The 18648-nt window shown below is 46.7% G+C and overlaps 1 pseudogene; it reads right to left on the bottom strand.

The window, feature by feature from the left end:
- LOC131411333 (tRNA-uridine aminocarboxypropyltransferase 1-like) overlaps window positions 1-11640 on the bottom strand; it is a 61189-nt pseudogene extending 49549 nt beyond the window's left edge.
- Window positions 11641-18648: the final 7008 nt, after the last annotated feature.

Below are 18648 nucleotides of genomic sequence, written 5' to 3'. Positions count from 1 at the left end.
TACGTGTGCTGTGTCATATGCGTGCTATGATGTCATATGTGCGTGCAATACGATACCATCTTCAGCTTTAGTTCTGAATGTGTAGATTTTTTTCCCATGTAAATAAATATATGTTACTTGATACTGTTTTTTCAGACAATACTTTTTAGTATTTATTTATTTCCTATATCTCCTAGAGTTTTGGGTTTATTTTTCTTCTTCCAGGGTATGTAATTCTTTCAACAGTGTTTTCAAAGCAGATACTTTTGAGGCCTTGTGTGACCAAGAATATCTTTATTTCATACTCACATTTGATTTGTGTGTGTGTGTGTGTGTGAGGAAGCTTGACCATGAGCTAACATTTGTGGCCAATCTTGCTCTTTTTGCTTGAGGAAGATTATCCCTGAGCTAATATCCGTGCCTATCTTCCTCTATTTTGTATTTGGGACGCCTCCACTGCACGGCTTGATGAGTGGTGTGTAGGTCCATGCCTGGGATCTGAACCTGCAAACCCCAGACCACCGAAGTGGAGCACGTGACCTTAACCACTACACCACCGAGCCGGCCCTCACATTTGACCTTTTGAAGTTCCCTCCCTTTGGTACTGTGTGTCCAGTGTTGCTCTTGAAACACTTCTTCTCTAGGGTCATTAGACTAGTTTCTTTGTCTTTGATTTTTTTTTTTAATTTTGCTCTCCTTTTTGTCAGTCTAGGCTCAGTCATTACCCACTTTATCCACCCCCTCTCGACACCCTCCTCACGTGATGCTGTCTCTCAAGGAACCCCCAGGCCTCCACCCCAGCTCTGCTCTTTCTCAATAGCTGCCTCAGTGATAATTCAGTTCTCAAAGGGGAGAGCAGGGCAAGGAGGAAACAGTCAGGGTCCAGCTCAGGGGCTGGCAGCCAGACCACAGTGCTGGGTACTGTCCTGTGTCCTCCAGCTCAGGGGCTGGCCCTGCCGTCATCCTTTCACAGTGGCTTTGGGAAGGCAGCGCTCCACTCAGGGAAACGTGGGACACAGCAAGAACCCCCCAGGCTCCCCCTGCTCGTGGCACCTCCACTCCAGGCTGCCCTCTCCACCAGCCTCACTATCCCGGCCCCGCCTCTGGTACAGAGACCCAGTCGCCGTCCCCAACTCAGGTGGTCCTCACCATCTCTGCTCCGAGGGAGGACCTCCCGGCTCCACGTCTTCCCCAGAATATAGGTCAGGTTATTTTGCCGTCTGATCAGGAACGATGCCCCACATCCCAGACCGTTCACTCTGTTTTCAGATAATATATCATTATGTTAAAATATAGAATTGAAATTAGAAGATCCCAAATTTCAGAACACAATCTTTGAAATTAGTTTTCTCAGTCAACTCCATCTGAAAAATTCCGCTAGGTATTGTACCTTACTTATACAATTACCTTGTTTAAAAAAAACAAAACTGAGGTAAAATGCATAAATCAGCATATATGATCCATAATTATTTTCTGTTTGTTTAATCAATAAAGAATAAAAAAGAACAATTATAAATATATTCATCTTGATAAAACAAAAGGACATGGTGACTTCTTATAAATTGATGGATACATTCCCTCATTTCCCTTTTTCCAGAACATTTGGCATTCTCTATCAGCTAGTTCATAAAAGAAGAGAAAAACAAAGGTTTGTCATATTGTCCTTTGTACTTCTATGTTAATAAACCAGAGGATAGTCCACGAGAAAGAAGTAAATGGCTTCAATTATAGAAAGGAAGGGATCTGGCTTACCATTCTGATGGGGCCAAAGGCCAATTTTTCTTCCTTTTTGATCAAGCTGTATCAATCTTTGCAGTCACTCACTGGTGAACATGTTAATTGTTTGTTCCAGATGCTATCTATAAATATAATTATTTTCAGTATTGAATCTTTTCACTTACTAAATCCACTCAAATCACAGCCTCTTGCTGTTCGGGGTTGGGGTGTTTGGGGGGTTTTTTTGCACTTAATACGTGGTTTTTCGGGGTCATTATTTCTGCCTCTATTTTAAATTCTTTTTTACAGATGAGAATACATACATTTTACTGGTACAGAACTGGGACCAGGTAATCCAAGTGCAATATTATGGTCTTTTTCTCCATATTCTTAAATATAAAAAATATATAAATATTCCCATCTTTAAATCCTAAGTTTTGCATGTTTAGCAGCAAGTACTTTTCCCATCTGCTTCTTTTGTATGTTTATTGATGTGAATCCACAGTAAAAATTTCACAGTTCTATTCTATCAGTACGTTTTGAGGCGCACCCCCATGTGTACACCTGAGAACACTCTTCAACTGCACACTGGAAATACTTCTCCCCACTCTCCTGAGCTTCTGGAAGAACTTCTTAAGCACAGGTTTTGAAGGGGATCTTCAAAAGCAATAGAAGTTAATGACTGTTGTAGCCTTTCAATTTTTGAATCATTTCTGGCTCTCTTTGAAAAATTTGGGTAGATTAAGAGAGATTTTCCACTTAAAGCAAAGTATAACACCTGTTTCTAAAACACGTCATCACTGGCACACTCAGGGTTGTCTGAGGTTCAGTCAGAAGTGACCCTCAGATGCAGTGACGATAAGTCAAATAGCAATTTCATTATTATGAAATTCAAGAGGCTGTGTGCCAGCCCAGCCTTGCCCATCTCAGCAGCAGTTGACCTGGAGGGAGGTCAATTAACCTCTGAGGACCTCGGCTTCCTCAGCAGCACATCCAGAGTATGGGACTAGATGACAGCAAAGTATTTACAAACTCAAACTCGATGGAATTGGCATGTTTTCTGGGGTAAGTCTTCTTTGGCACTGAAAATACTGGAAACAACTGTAAGAGTTGTTTTTTTAGGGGTTTTTTTGTTTGTTTTTAGGAAAAATTTGGAAGCCGTTTTCCCAAAGGGCCCCAAATGTGTCCTAAACATGCGATTCCTCCAGCCGGAGCCCAACTCACTCAATGATGGCCTTCTCCTCACCCACCACAAAGACCCGGAGTGGGCAGAGTCCGCTCCCGTCATGGCACTCCTCCAGCCAGGCCCTCTGCCACTAGGAGAGCATGGAGGGTCGGGTGAGGAGGACCAGGTGGCCCAGGCCCTCACTCAGCCTGCCCGGCCCTGTGGTGGTGAGGCTTCATCCAGACAGTTTGGTTCCAGAGACACTTTCACCCTCGGCTCCCTGCTTCTTACCCTCCTGGCCTCAGCCAAGCCCACTCCCTACTTCTTAGCCTGGAAAACCAGCCATGCTCGCTGCCCCAGGTCTGTGCCCTACCCAGGAGGGGAGCAAGACACTTAACATCCGTAACCACCCATGTGAAGTGCAGCCATCCTGCCCACATGAACCCTTCTTGTAGCTGAGTATCCAAATGCTCTCCATTTGGGGGAAGACTGGAGAGAGGCAAGTTCATTCCTGCAAAGAATACAGATGGCTAAGGTCCAAGGTGCTACGGCCGTTCATGTAAATGAGAGGTAGGGAGGAGCCATCTGGTTACTGCGCAAAGTAAGCAAGAAGCAGACATCTGGGGAGACGGTCATGGAGTGGAAATAGAAATGAGCTGAAATTCAGGAAGCTGTGTGCCAGCCCAGCTTTGCCCATCCCAGCAGCAGTTGACCTGGAGGGAGGTCAATTAATCTCCGAGGACCTCAGCTTCCTCAGCAGCACATCAACAGTATGGGACTAGATGACGCCATTTACCAACCCAGAAGATTTTCCCTCGACCCCAATCACCCTCTCCTGCTGACACAGACACACATCAAACACAGCCGTTTGCTCATAATAGGGATTCAATATGCTAAATGGAAAGTCCACGGGCAACCTAATCAGGCAGGCAGCGGGGCTGCGGCTGTTTCTGACGTGACTCCACCACCCTTGAGCAGTGACCTCTGTCTGCCCAGCCCTGACCCGAGCTGTCCTTCTTTGCTGACCGACAGAGATTCTTTGCCACCCACACAAAATAATATTCTTACTGAGCAGTTAATGCACCTTGTTCCGTGTGCAGAACGTTTTGGGTTTCAGTTGGTTTGTTTGTAAGATAAAATGGAGTCATTTTCCCCAAAATTATTTCCTATAAATTTTGATAATGAAGAAGACAGTGGCCAAGGGGCAAAGAGGAAAAGTCATATCTGAAACTGAATGGTGACAAGCATCTCGATCCTCACCTGGAATGACAAGATCAAGAGGTCACTCCTAACGTTTCACTCGCTTGAGCAGTTACATCAATAGGAATTATTTTCTCCCAAGTAGGAAGGCATTCAAGTACCATAAATTCTCGTGTCTTTTTCAGAAGTTATTCCTAGAAATATTACTATGACCCCAGTCACGGGTTCAGAAATTTTATATACATTGCAAAGAAATGAAATACTGAATTACAATAACAGCCTCATCTCATTTTTCATTGACGCGAATGGCCGGTGCCACGGAAACTGTGTGACTCCTAGACTACATCAATAATTCAACAGTCGGAAGTAGCCTTAAGAATAAAGCACTCGTGTTGTTAGATTGTTTCACTGCAAAAGCACCGAACAAATCAGAGTAAAAAGAGAGCGTCCTCGAGGATTAGTTTGCTGGGCTGAGACTTGTTTATTTATGTTAATAAATACTCCACTGAAATAAATCCCTCTTCACGACAGTAGCGTGTGTCTCTTCTCTCTTCTCATTCTCTCTACATTTGACTCTCAAATTGATATTAAGGACTAACTTCGTTCTATTTCAGAATGATCTAAAGACACATAATATTTTGGGATACATTATAAAACATTTCTTCTACTTATTAATGGTTATTCTCAATTCAACTATTCTATCAAATATATTTGTTAAATCTATTGTGTCTATATTTTAGTGTCTTTTTTAAAAAAACTCATATTATCAGAACTTTTTTACTTAATCAATAGGTATTTATTGAAACTACTATGTGCTAGGATTATTTAGTTTTCTTCATTCTGATGACATTAATCAACATGCCATTTGATTAGAATAAAATAATTCTCCAAGAAATCTCAGCAATATAGGCATAGTATTCCGGCTTTTGATCTAAAATGATGGTTAAAATACCAAAAGCCAAGTTGCTTTTCTGTTTATTGTCTGCATTTAAGTTATTTCCTTCATAGACGTGTTGGAATAACATGAAGTGCATTACATCAGCCGTCACTTGTCATTGACTCTGTGAGATTGCTTACCTGCCTGTGGCTTCAAAAGGATTTTCTGATTTGACTTTTCCGTCAGCTGGTGTTTACAGCTCGGCCTTTGGAGTTAAAAGGGCTCTGGTTTAGATCCTGATTCTGCCACTTATAAAATATTCAACTTTAGGCAACTTTCTGAGCCTCAGTTTCTTCATCTCTAGAAGCAGGGAGAAACCCATGCCTCTCGCACGAGCCTGAAAAGTCACCAGGTAAGAAAAAGCCAAATACAACCAGCCACAAACAATGACTCGGTGCTGGTTTCCTTCTGTATTTCTTAATTTCTTGACTTCTAGTGGGTTTTTTTCTTTAAGATATTACTCGCATGACCCCCAAATTCCTCCATAACTGTCAAAGCTGATTAACTCTTATTTAACCAGGTATTGTGTACTAACAGTGAATCTAGCATAATAGTTCTCTCTCTGGTCTGCGTAGAAGAGCACACGAACTGATGCTAATTCATTAGCACAGGAAATCTCCATCAGCCCGAACAGTCACACAATCAGAGAGAAGGCAATGAAGGAAGTTAGGAAGAAGTAACACTGCCAACAGAGGACCCACGATTACACGACCCTGGGGCCACACGCCCTGGGTGAAGCCGAAGGATGGGGTGCATGTCTGTATGGAATTCTCAGCAACTAGCATGGAAGCGGCAGGACGGCCTTTTCTCTCTGGAGCCCTGCAGAAATCCCCGTGCCGTCGTGTTGGTGAGGAGAGAAGGGACGCTGCAGTCACAACCGCTCGCATCCTGGAGGCACAACGCCACCAACGTTCACTTCTCGCTCACGTTACATGAGAAAGGCAGGGCAGCGAGGGCTCTGCATCAACCACCTAGGGGACGCGGGCTGAGAGGCCCCGCTGCTCCTGTGGCTGCTCACTTGGCCATTAAATGCCTGGCCCAGAGGTCACATGCTGTTCCATTCACAGCCCCCCACCAGAACTAATCACACACCCTGCCGACCTGTGAACCCCTGTGTTCCTGGAGGAGAAATGAGTGGGATCCCGTCAGCACCAGGGGCTCTGCCCACCACTTATGGGTCGTGGAGCAGCAGGTGCCAAAGAATGGGGGTAGAGGAAATGGGCTGGGCAGCCAAAGTGACACTTCCTACACGCCTTCCCCTGGAGCACAGGTTTTTCCCATGTGACACTTACCTGGTGCAGAAGAGGCAGGCCCACGAGAGTCTCCTGTCAGTGTTAAGGAGAACAGGACAGTATTGACTGGAGGCAATGGGAGACAGTTGGCCCCTTGGTGGATGCTGACGATAAATGCTGACTAGAACAAAGATGGTTCACACCCACAGCTGACACAGCCAAGGACACAATGCCCCAGTTCCACCCACAGAGCCACCCAAGTAAACCACCCCACCATCCACACCCACAGAATCCAGATGAGATCCTAGGGAGAAAGGGGGAGACCTGAATCCACCCGAGAAAATCTCAGAAGTGACGAGCCCAGCATTATCCAAGATTAAGTTTCAGTTCCAGGTGGAATGAGAGTTCAGCACAGATGTTTGTCGTTTGGGGTAAAATTATACCCTCAGCCATGGTTTGCACGTATCACGACTGATGTACAGTTAGTACAAGAACTGAGGGGCTGGGAAAAGATATATCTGTTGGGTCTAGAACATCCTGGATGGGGAAAGAGAAAAAAATGTAGAGAAATCAGTGCCAGCCCGGACACACAGGCAGAAAACAGATGTTCCTGAACTAAGTGGGTAAGAAGGATTTGACCAAACTGGGAGTTATATTTAGTTTCCCCCAATTTTAAATTAACTTGTTTTGCCTATGCTTTCTTAAGACAAGAGTTGGGGCCTGATGGAAAGGAAGAAGTAAAATTATCTCTGTTTGCAGACGGCATGATCTTATATACAAAAACCCGAAGGACTGAACCAAAAAACTGTTAGAACTAATAAACTCAGTAAAGTTGCAAGGTACAAAATCAACGTACAAAAATCAGTTGTGTTTCTATACACTAACAAAGAACTATCTGAACAAGAAATTAAGGAAACAATCCCATTTACAACAGCATTAAAAAGAATAAAATACCTAGAAAGAAACTTAACCTAGGAGATGACAGATCTGTACACTGAAAACTATAAAACATTGATGAAAGAAATTGAAGAAGACAAACTAAATGGAAAGATATCCATGTTCATGGATTGGAGGAATTAACATAGTTAAAATGTTCATATTACCCAAAGCAATCTACAGATTCAATGCAATCTCTATCAAAATTCCAATGGCATTTTCACAGAAATAGAACAAATAATCTTAATGGAGCATATAAAGATACAGTAGTGTTTTATAAGTTAGAGACCTTGGGTAACCGTTCCTGACTATTTTATTATTAGTTGTGTTCAGTCTGCCATAACAGTTGTGGAGCCCAGGACAAAGGTACAAAATGATACCCCTGTACCATTTATATAGATACTTAAAGTTTATAGATCAGCTGAAAGAAAAGAGGTTTAAAAATGTTCCGTCCTCTGTCCTGACAAATGCACCTTCTTGATGATGTGGAAGATCATGTTCAAAGGTAGAATTCTTAGGATCCTCAGAATTTCATGTCTGTCCTTCTCCAGACCTGCCCCCTTTCTCAGCCTATGCCCTACATCCTGGGAAAAGACTCAAGAAATGGGCTCAGGGCCTTTTGGACAAAGAATTCCAGCATCCTAGGAACCCCTAGGAACCCCAAGGAACGAGTGTGGAAAAAGACACAGGCTCCAGGGTGGCACGTCCCTTGGCTTCATGGACTCCTTGCTCATGGGGAGGGGCGAGGCCAGAGAAGGGCTAGAATGGGCACAAAGCAGGACTCGACACAGCCAGGTCTAAGAGTAACACGGCTTGGAAAGCTTGGAGCAGCCTGTGGTTTCCTGATAATATTCTTAGAGTTATAGGACTATTTAGTGCCACCTAGGAAGTCTGTAAGATAAAATGTTCAGTGACCAAGCTCTGTGACTCAGTGTGGTCCCCAGACCAGCAGCATTGTTATGGACTGAATGTCTGTGTCCCTCCAAAATTCGTATGTTGAATTCCTGTGAACAGAAAGTTGGTAGAAACATGGATGGTAACGGCCATTCTGGTGAGATCAGAGACAAATGAGGAACAGATGACTGGAAAGAGGAAGAAAGGCGATCCTCGGTATAAAGTGGCAAAGCATCGGGCTGGACTGTGTTCTAGATTTTTGCGGAAGGTAGAACCCACGAGTGATGAAAGTGGATACTTAGCCGGGGAGATTTCTAAGCAAAGTGTTGAAGGAGCAGCATGATTCTTCCTGACTGCACACAGTAAAGTGCAAGTGGAGAGATGAGTTGAGGTGAGGAAGGAATTATTAAGCAAAAAGTAACCAGAACTTCGAGATTTGGAAAATTCTGAGCCTATCCATATGGCAAAAAATGAGAAAGCTTGTTCTGAAAAGAACACTCAAGGTGTAACTGAACAATCATTTGATGGAGATCACGGTGCAACTCATGGACTTAACAGCCATCTCCACAGAAGTCAGGAAGAGAGATGGGATAAACCAGCAGAAACACTGCCAACTGGGACTAAAGGGAACAGAAAAAATGGACAGAACGACAGAAGATTGTCAGACTTCTGGGATTCTACAGGACCAGACCACAGGAATAGAGCTCTTGGGCTGCAAACATCTTGATTCCTCAAGAAGAGGGAGGAATGCCCTGAAGGCAATTCAGAGCTGTCAGTCTGCTACTCCCACCACAGGCCGAGGCCCGAGGCTGCTTCCTCCTGGTTCCAGGCCCTCTCAGAGAGTGGTGGGGGTGGCGCCCAGTGGGGCCACAGGGGATGACTCTGCCGCCCCAGTGGGCCTGGGGGCAGAGCACCAAACCAAAGAGGATTATTCCCAAGCCTTAAGACCTCATGGAATTTGTCTTGCTAGCTTTGGGACTGGCTTGGACCCACTGTCTCTTTCCTCCTCACAGTTCCTCCTTTTGCACTGGGGACGTCTGTCCTGTGCCTGTCCCACCGCTGTACTTTGGAAGCACATAACTTGTCTGGTTTCACAGGTTCAGTTGGAGAGAAATTCTGCCTCAGGTTGTCTCACCTGATTTAGATAATATTTAAATAAGACTTTGGACCTTAGACCTTAGAGTTGATGCTGGAATGAGTCAAAACTTTTGGGCGCTATTGGGATGGAATGAAGGTATTTTTCATGCAAGAAGGACATGAATTTGGGGGATCCTGGAGTGGGATGTTGTGGACCGAATGTGTGTCCCTCCCCAAATTCACGTGTTGAAGCTCTAACCCCCAAAGTGATGGTATTTGGAGATGGGGCCTTTGGGAGGTAACAGTGGTTAGATTAGGTTATAAGGGTTGGCCCTCACAATGGGATTAGTGCCTTCATAAGAGGAAACTCCAGAGAGCTTGCTCACGCACACACTTCTCTCCTCCACCACGTGCAGACGCAGCAAGAAGGCAGCTGTCTGCAAACCAGAAAAAGAGTCCTCACCAGCAACTAAGTCAGCCAGCACCTCAATCTGGGACTTCCCAGCATCTAGAACTGTGAGAAAATAAAATTCCAATGTTTAAAATCCCCAGTTTGTGGTATTTTGTTATGGCAGCCCCAGCTAACACAGCATCACCTGGGGACTTGTTAGAAATGCAAATCCCCGGGCCCCAGACCAGCCCTGGTGACTCAGAAACTGCCATGTTTTAACAAGCCCTCCAGGGTGTCTGACACTTTTCTCCAGTGCTCGAAGTGCAGTTGTTATTCTTTCATGTTCCTCCATCACCAACAACTCAGAATATTTTTATAAGAATTCAGCATTGGACTCTTTAGAACTGAGAGGCTCCTCATTCCATCGTCAGCAGCATCTCTATCTCCATCAAGTTCGTGAATACGAAATGAGGCCGCTGGTGTAATCTGTGAGAAATTGTTATACCTGGCTAAATATACCAAAAGAGTCAGACGGTATGCTCTATCTCCAAGAATTTTCAGATGCTTCCTTTTGTTTCAAATACAACATTTTTTTCATACTTTCATCTTCTTTAAAATCATGATAGGTCTTAGAAAGGGGTTACTAAAAAGCACATTTGGGGAAGACGTATCTCTCTGATTTATCACATTTATGTTCACACAGGCGTAAAAATCACGAGGGGACATGGCAGCTGTTGGTTGCTTCAGCCTCTGTCCTGAGCTTCTTGGGAGAGCACGTCTCCATAATGATCTTTACATGAGACGAGACGGGGAGGGAATTGGTATAAAATAATGATTAGCGTGTGGACCCAGGTAACCACAGGCTGCAGGGGTTGGTATGCGCCCTGTGAGCAGAGCAGGACAAGGCCTCATACGTCCAATCTGCTTGCGAGCAACTCTGCGCACACCCCATGTGTCATCCGACCACAGCACCAGGGGTGCTGCACATCGTCCCCATTTTATCAGTGAACAAACGTAGACGCCCACAGCTGCACATGTACCCTACTGAGGGCACTTGTCAGTAAGTGGAGGCCTTGGGATTTGAACCCAAGTCTGTCCACCTCCAAGGAAAGCCTACATTTTCCCAGAACGTCCCAATGTCCCTTACACTTGAGGACACTGCGCTGCCTCCTGACAGCCTGACCTTCTCTGGAGAAGCACTGCAATGTTGCATTTCTTTGTTCTGGCTCTCATAATTCTTTTTTATTTTTATTTTTTAAAGATTTGCCCTGAGCTAACATCTGTTTCCAATCTTTCTCTTTTTTTTTCTTCCCCAAAACCCCAGTGCATGTTTGTATATCCTAGTTGTCAGGCCTAGTTCTTCTGTGTGAGCTGCTGCCACAGCATGGCTACTGACAGATGGGTGGCGTGGTGCCATGACAGGGAAAGACACCTGGGCCACCAAAGCGGAGTGCCCCAAACTTTAACCACTAGGCCAGCAGGGCTGGCTCAGGCTCTCCTAATTCTTGCTGCACTTGCTAGAAGAACCTCCCAACAACTGTCCACATCTCCAGCCCGAGTCTGTCCCCAACCACTGCTGGAGGTTCTCTAAAGGGAATTTAATCATGTCACTTCCCCAACCCAGAATTCCCACCTCAGCTTCAAGATGAACCTCCCTAGCCTGCCCCCCGAGGCCCTTCCGAACTTGACCACTAGGTAGTCACCTCCCTCTCATGTCACCTCCCGGCTCCACCCTCCCACGGGTGGCGCAGCTCTGCCCTGACCAAGCCACCTACAGGCCTGCTCACATCCTGCCTCTTGCCTCCGCCGGCACCACCTCTTCCTTCTGCCCAGAAGGCTCCTGCTGACCTTTTTCCTTAACTGCTCCCACTTGTCCTTCGGGCCGACGTGCAGGATCACCTGTTCTCAGGAGCCAGCCTCAACCTTCAGAGTCTGACTTGAACGTGTCTCTGGTGTGACTCCCTCCATCACGGCCCTCACAATGGGACACGGGACAGTACACCTGCACAAGCGCTCTGCCCGGCTGTGCCACCCAGGACCACTGACCTACGAGCTGCAGTTTTCTGGCGCTGGCCCCCTGTGGGGGACCTCCTGCACCCTCGAAGTTGCACATTCGCTCATGAGTGAGTCCTTCGCCTGCACCAGTGACCGAGGTCCTACCAGAGAGCACTCCCACCCCTGTTTCCAGACCATTCAGTGGGGCTGCTTCACCTCCCGCTGCTGCTGAGCGTGCTGACGCCGTGAACCCGCCATACCCATCCTCGGGTGTGACGGAATCCACACTCGGCCAGGGGAGGCCAACTCTCCTGCTCCCATCAGAGGTTTCTGTGTGAAAACAGTTCTTCTCATTTTATTTTGTCTTTCACTAACAGCTCCCACTCTCTGCCGAGGCTGCAGATATCCAGAGGATTGAGGAGGTCCGGGCACCGCTCTGTTCTCAACGCCACCCTTCCACCCTGACGGCGGAGGCCGTAAACCTGGGCACAGCTTGTCCTGACTCTTTATGTCTCAGGAGAAGTTCTTACTTCCACACGCAAATAGACTCCTGGAGGTCCTGTTCCCAGGATTCTAGACTTGCCCAGAAAGCTCCAAATCCCAGAAATAAACTCAATTTAGGCTCCAACTGTATCCCCACTACCATCTCACCCATCATGTGAGGCACTGGCCATAAACATGGCGGTTATTTCTCGAAATTGAAGATACTATTATAATTGAATCCGTCACAGAAAGAAAAAATGCACACCTTCCAGATCCCCCTTTTTGGTAAGAGAGAAAACTTAAGGAACTCAGGTTATTCAGGATTCTACACAGGTGTCGGCCATGGTCTTGGCTTTCCTCAATCTTCTAACTTCTTCCAGCCCCAGCAGCCTAGCCTGCAGAGGGACGGGGTGATCGATGGGCTGAAGGAGTCAGAGCTGAGCATAGGGACCCCAGTGGGCCAGACAGTGGTTGAACCTCTCTGGGGAAGAAGCTGTGCACATGCTTTGTAGTTTCCAAGCATCCTCAAACAGCTAAAATCCCCCCGAACCCAGTGTTTCACTTAGTGCTGCTTTCTTGGCAGAGCTGACTTGGTCTCACCTTTGTCCTGTCACATCTGTCCACTCTTCACCAAACCGAGTATAAAAACACTGGTTTAACCATTTCTCAGGTCTTCATTTCCTCATGAAGGCTCCTGTGTCACATAAAACTGAAATAAACTTGTGTGCTTTTCCCATTAATCTGCCTTTGTCAGTTTAATTTTCAGACCCAGCCAGGGGCCCTCAGAGGGTCAGGAAAACATTCTCCTGTCCTAAACCAGCACTTCAGAGGAAAAACACAGGCACCAGACTGAGGGAGCGTGCACCCAGGGAAGGACGCTTGAGCCCTTCAAGGATGGTTAGGGTCCCCCAAGGGCAGAAGCAGAGAGCATTCCAGGAGAGGGAACAGCAGTCGGGGGACCTCAGTGGGAAGAACTCGACACATGGGCGGACAGAACGGAGGCCAGCGGGAGCAAGGATGACCACAGGGGAAAGCCGAGAGCTTGGACTGGCTGCAACATGCAGGGGCTTTCGGAGAAAAGGCCCCTCTCGGGTCCTGAACCTCAGTTCTGGGTCACGTCTGCTGCGAGGCCCCCATGGGTCAGCTCATCAACCCCGTGCACAAACCATCTCTGAGGACACAGGTCCCTGCTCTGAACCTCAGCAGAGTGGACGTGTGTGCCCTTCAAAACTCAGAGGTGTCAGCAGGGGAAGCGCCGGTTAGAGCAGCCAACGGCAATTCAACTGGGGGACATTCTGGGCACTGTGTCAGGTTGGGAGACCTCCCTCAAACCACACGGTGACAATGGGCACCACACAGTGACAATGGGCACCACACTCTCCCCTCCCACTGCAGACCTGGGTCTGGCTTCCAGGTCTCCTCGGCTGTATCTCCTACATTTGGAAAAGGAATCAATTTCCACAATACGAGGTTTCAGATTCTAACTGTTTCACTTTCCTGTTGCACCAGCAATTCCCCCCAGCTGACAGGAGAGGAGAGATCTACCTAAGTGTAAGGGAGCTCAGGGGCCCCAGTCACCCGCAGCCGCGCCTCCACTGCCCGTCGTGTGCTGTACACTCAGACCCTGGGGCTCCACAGTCAATAGGAAACAAGTTCTTCCCAAGGTTGAGGTTGTCATCCTCATGCAAATAGGTGCAAAAAGTTGTTCATTCCTCACATTCCAAACTCTAGGCATGGGCTTCGCATTAGCAAGGGGCCAGAAAGAATTTTCCCACGGTAACTTCCACTAAAATGCTAACGTGGAATTAGCTGCAGCTCTGAAGGTCTGTGCACCCCAGAGAGGGGCTGCTCCAGAACTCTCCAGAACAGCTGCAGGCAAAATAGCAAAGTGGAGGGCAAACTCTGGTCTTGTTTTTTTAGTTTTTAAAAAACTAAAATCAAAAAAGGACTCAGTAAGGAGACTAAAGATGCCAACGGACGATGGCCAGAATATATACAAAGCATAACCCGGACCCACAGGCTGCAGCCACCAGCCCAGGAAAACAGTCCATCACCCACATTACCCGGGCTGGGAAGCCAGCCTGCTCTCAGTCTGCGTCAACCCTGCAGGAGGTCAGACGACTGCCCCCAGGAAAACCCAGGAATCCACACAGAACCCCCGTCACAGTCAGCCAAAACAGCCAGGACTCGATTAATATCTGACGCTTCCCTAATTTCTGCCCCAGCTTCCAACCTAGGACCAATTAGAGAAACCAGACGTGCATCCCTAACCACTCCCAGCCCCCTCGCCTCCAGTCAGGCATCTCAGGCCGTCAGCCTGGGGGTCCCTGCCACACGAGGGTCCCCGCATCCAGCGGTGGACGCCCCACTGGACCAAGCCCAGACAGACAACTCTGCTTGCTCTCGGTATCTCCGCAGCAGGGGTCCACGCTTGCTGGGTCCCGGATACAGCCCTGATCCTCTCTGGACCTCAGTCTCCTCCTCTGTTCAATGGAGTTAACATTACAAGCGCTGCCTCCTTCCGAGCGCTTCGTGAACTGAAGCAGGGGGGCAGCAAAGCTGACGGCACCACCTCTGCCCTCCTTTCTCATCTCACTGTCGGGTCTCTTGGCCTGAGGCCAGCATTTTAACTTTAACATATAAACACATGGGAAGTCATACAGACGTATCAATTTACATGTTAGCAACAGAGACAGGGAGTGTCCCTGCTGCAGCCCTCCCAGCCGGCGCCCTCCTCCTCCCTCTCCACCGTCTACCCTCCGCCCTCCGCCCCCCACGGGCCTCTCCTCCGGAGTTATTCTCTCTCCCTCCTCCTCTCCCCTTCCTTTCCTCGGTGTTGTGGATCGTTTCTGTTCTCTGATGCTAGATTTAAGGATTTTCAAAATTATAAAACCCTGCAAATTTTCCCTATTTGAGGACAAATGTCAGCCCGGCGGGTCTGAGAGCATTTTAAAAGAAATACAGTTTCATTACTTCCAAGGACAAAAAGAACTCTGGTTGAAAAGAGGATAAGAAAGCCTTGCTCTCGAAGGGATCAGAGCTGTAATTAGCCTCTTCATTGTCGGAATGCAGATTCGGGCTCAGAAATGGATGAAGAGTTCCCTTGCTTCTGCTCTTAATTCCATTAGCAAATTTTACTCTCTTGAATGCACAAAATCCCATTACAGAGTAATATTCATCACAAAAATTAATCCCAGGGTCTCTCATAATCACAAACATTAATCCCTGGGCCTGGCCCTGTGTTTTGTTCACATGATCACAACACATTTTTCACACACGATAACTTCATACAATAGACGCTGGGTTGTCCTGCTGTGTGGGCCTGGGGGGGATTCCCGGCCGTGGTTCTCAGACCTGAGGGTGATTCTGCACTGCTGCCCCATCCCCACCCTGAGTTTCTGAGTCAGGAGATCTGCTGTGAGTGAGAAACAAGCACTGCTAGGAAGTCCCCAGATTATTGAACCCAGGGACCCACTTTGAGAACTGCTGCTTCAGGTGCTCGTGGGATTGGGATGCACTGGAGCCCAGCCGAGCCAACCCCTCCACTGACACGCGTTCTGAGATTCCCAGCTGAGACCAAGCCTTCTGTCCTTAGAAAACAGAAGGTATCGGAGGACCTCAGTTCATGCAAAGGTGCGGATGACATCAGTTCCTACACGACCCCACCTTGAGAGTAGGCTGGAGGGAGGAAGGTGATGGTAAGTCCACTGGACCAGCAGAGCCAGAGGCAGAGGGGAGGGCTGAGAGCTGGGTCCACACCATCTTGTCAGCCCCAGCCGTCTTTCTAAATGAGAGCCTCTCTCCATAAGGAGATGCCTGTTTCTCTTGTCTTTGGGTTGTCAGTGAAACAAGAAATGGAGAGCTGAGAGAGTCGGCTGTTGAATGACTCTGCGTCCTTGTTGAATGATTCTCCCCAACCTGCCAGTCACCTCCTGTACCGGCGCGTCTTACAGTTCTGCCTACAGTTATCTCGCTCTGTGATACTTGAATCCGACAGGATGGAGCCATATTGGATAACTGGTATGTTTGGTTTAGATGCAACGAACTGGATAGATCTGTCTTGGTCCACTTCACCTTGGGCTCTAAGAAGCATTGATTCCCAAGTTCACTAACTGTGTGCACTGAGCACAATTAGTAATAATTAGGTTCCCCCTTCTCTGAGTGAGTCTGAGGAATAAGACAGGCAATAAGTTCCTGTTGCTGCTGGAATAACTTGGGGTACAAGGACCTGAGAGGAGGAGGATTCAACAGGCTTGGAGAAAAATGCGGAGCTCAAGACAGGGGCTAAGTGCAGGCAGGGTACCACCCGGTGCCCGTCCACACGACGAGTTGAGGCCCCCTTGACTCCACTGACTTCTTCAGCGAGAAACCAAGCAATCAAAGGACGTGCGGTCAGAGACAAGTCTGGTCCCAGAGCAGAACTGCAGCACGTGGGGGCGAGGTGGGTGCTGGTACTGTGAGCCACTTTCTCCCCGTCAGGGACTTCACAGCAGCTTTCAACGTCACATATAGACGTGGTGGTTGTCAAGACAGAGATGAAAGAATTTAAGGATGAAAATAAAACTTCCTATACAGGCCCGTTCTACTCCTTCGAGTTCCTCTGATTCATCGTGGGTTGGCTGATGGTGGAGTGAGGACACATCCTATACCAAGCACAGTTTGTAGGCTGATTATCTGGGAAGCCCCAGGTAGTGGGGAAAAGAGCACAATTGCTAAGTGAAATAATAAGACTGCAATCGCCTCTAGGAAGACTTCTATTGAAAATGGTGGGCAAGCAGGTCCTCTGGGTCCAGACTGGTATGGACTTGATTCTTCTGTGACTGTGTTTCATTGTGGTCATGAAATTGTGATAATCACTAACACAGAAGTGACTAGTGTATTAAGTGCTAGTGATTGTCTTAAACTACTCTTCTCTTGGATTTATATCAAAAGTAGCTGATTTGAAGTCAGTTATACAACCAGTACTTGAGAAGTAGGCTCCTCATCGATAAGTTAATACACGGAAGGGTAGTCATGACTTCTACAAAGGGTTGGTATCAGACGGCAGCTTCTAACCCAGTGCTGATTAGACATGAAGTGAAATCTTAGTTGATGCCGAGAGCACGCGATTAGGAGTGCTGTGTCGATAATTGCACGTAACCCATGACATCCTCTTTCTCTAAAAAACGTTGAGCCACAGATGCTGTCATAAATGGTGACCCTCTTCCATAATATTCTGAAGTGTGTAATAATGTAAACTCCTAGAGCAAAGGTGATAAGCATGGGTTGTAACATTTGTTTATGATTTCCTTCTATTTGACAAGTAATAACACCAGAAGCTGGAAGGATTGAAGTGTTAAATAACGGCTCTTCTAGTGCACATACGTAGCCTCTTGTTGCTCAGCATCTGCTGAGTTCTAGCATCGGGGTTGAGTGTGAGGAAAGCCAGAAAAATCCTGCAAAGAAAAACACTTCTGGGGCCGGCCCTGTGGTGTAGCGATTAAGCTCACGCCCTCCGCTGCCGTGGCCCGGGGTTCACAGGTTTGGATCCCGGACGCAGACCGACGCACCACTTGTCAAGCCATGCTGTGACGGCATCCCATATAAAGTAGAGGAAGATGGGCACGGATGTTAGCCCAGGGCCAGTCTTCCTCAGCAAAAAGAGGAGGACTGGCAACGGATGTTAGCTCAGGGCTAATCTTCCTCACAAAAAAGAAAAAAATGCTTCTGATAGAACCAAGAGGATTTTTTCATATCAAAGTCATCTTATACAACTGATGTGCAACAATCTAGGAAAATACACTCCCATACAATGTCCCATTGAACACCATTAGTATATTGTTAATGTATTGGTTAATAATCCTAGTATTAATAGGGTTGATGAGTTGAAATGGAACCATATAATCAATCCCGAGATCACTAATAGGTAATAGGATCAATACTACTCCTGTTAATGGCCAAGGGCTTGGGTGTCCTAGATGGTAAGTATATATTTGGTGAGTCTTGACGTATTTCCTAAGAAGGTGACGACACATGGGAATTAAGGCAGCTGTTAGCTGTTCAACTATAAGAAGCACTGAAATCATAAATCAGTCAAGAGTGCCAATGGGCCAATGGACAGAGGGGCTAATCTTCCTCCTCTAATCAGTGAACTATAGACAGCAGCTGCCACATTTGCTGTAAGTTGCACGGCGAAGACTATTGGTTGACGACTAATATAGGGATAAATGAAACAGATGTTCCTTGGGGTAGAAAATGTACAAATGAGGTTTTGGTTTTATAGTGGAAACCAGTAATAACTCTTCCAGCTTTTAGCAGGACTGCTGTTTGTAGAGTTTTTAAGATTTGAGTGAGTGGGGTAAATGTCTGTATAGCACCCATAACAGGTTTGTAGTCCCAAAAAATAAAGTAAGTGACATAAATATTAGAGACCAAGTTTGTCCTCAGTGGCTGTGAATTAACTTTAGTGGTTTTTAAAGCAATTAGACTAATCACTGCTGGAACGTAATGAATTATGCAGTTCTTAATAAAGCAGTTTGGTGAGAGGAACAGAAGTGTTGGAAATATAATCAAGATTACAAAAGGTAATTCTAATTTTGTGAGGTAATGAAAGAGGCAAATACATTTTGCTTCATTTTGTTTCTCAAGGGGCTGAGTGTTTTGG

Source organism: Diceros bicornis, chromosome 2 (assembly GCF_020826845.1).
Source record: "Diceros bicornis minor isolate mBicDic1 chromosome 2, mDicBic1.mat.cur, whole genome shotgun sequence".
NCBI lineage: Eukaryota > Metazoa > Chordata > Mammalia > Perissodactyla > Rhinocerotidae > Diceros > Diceros bicornis.
Note: the sequence above shows the minus strand (reverse complement) of the source record. Positions and strands in the feature narration are given on the sequence as shown.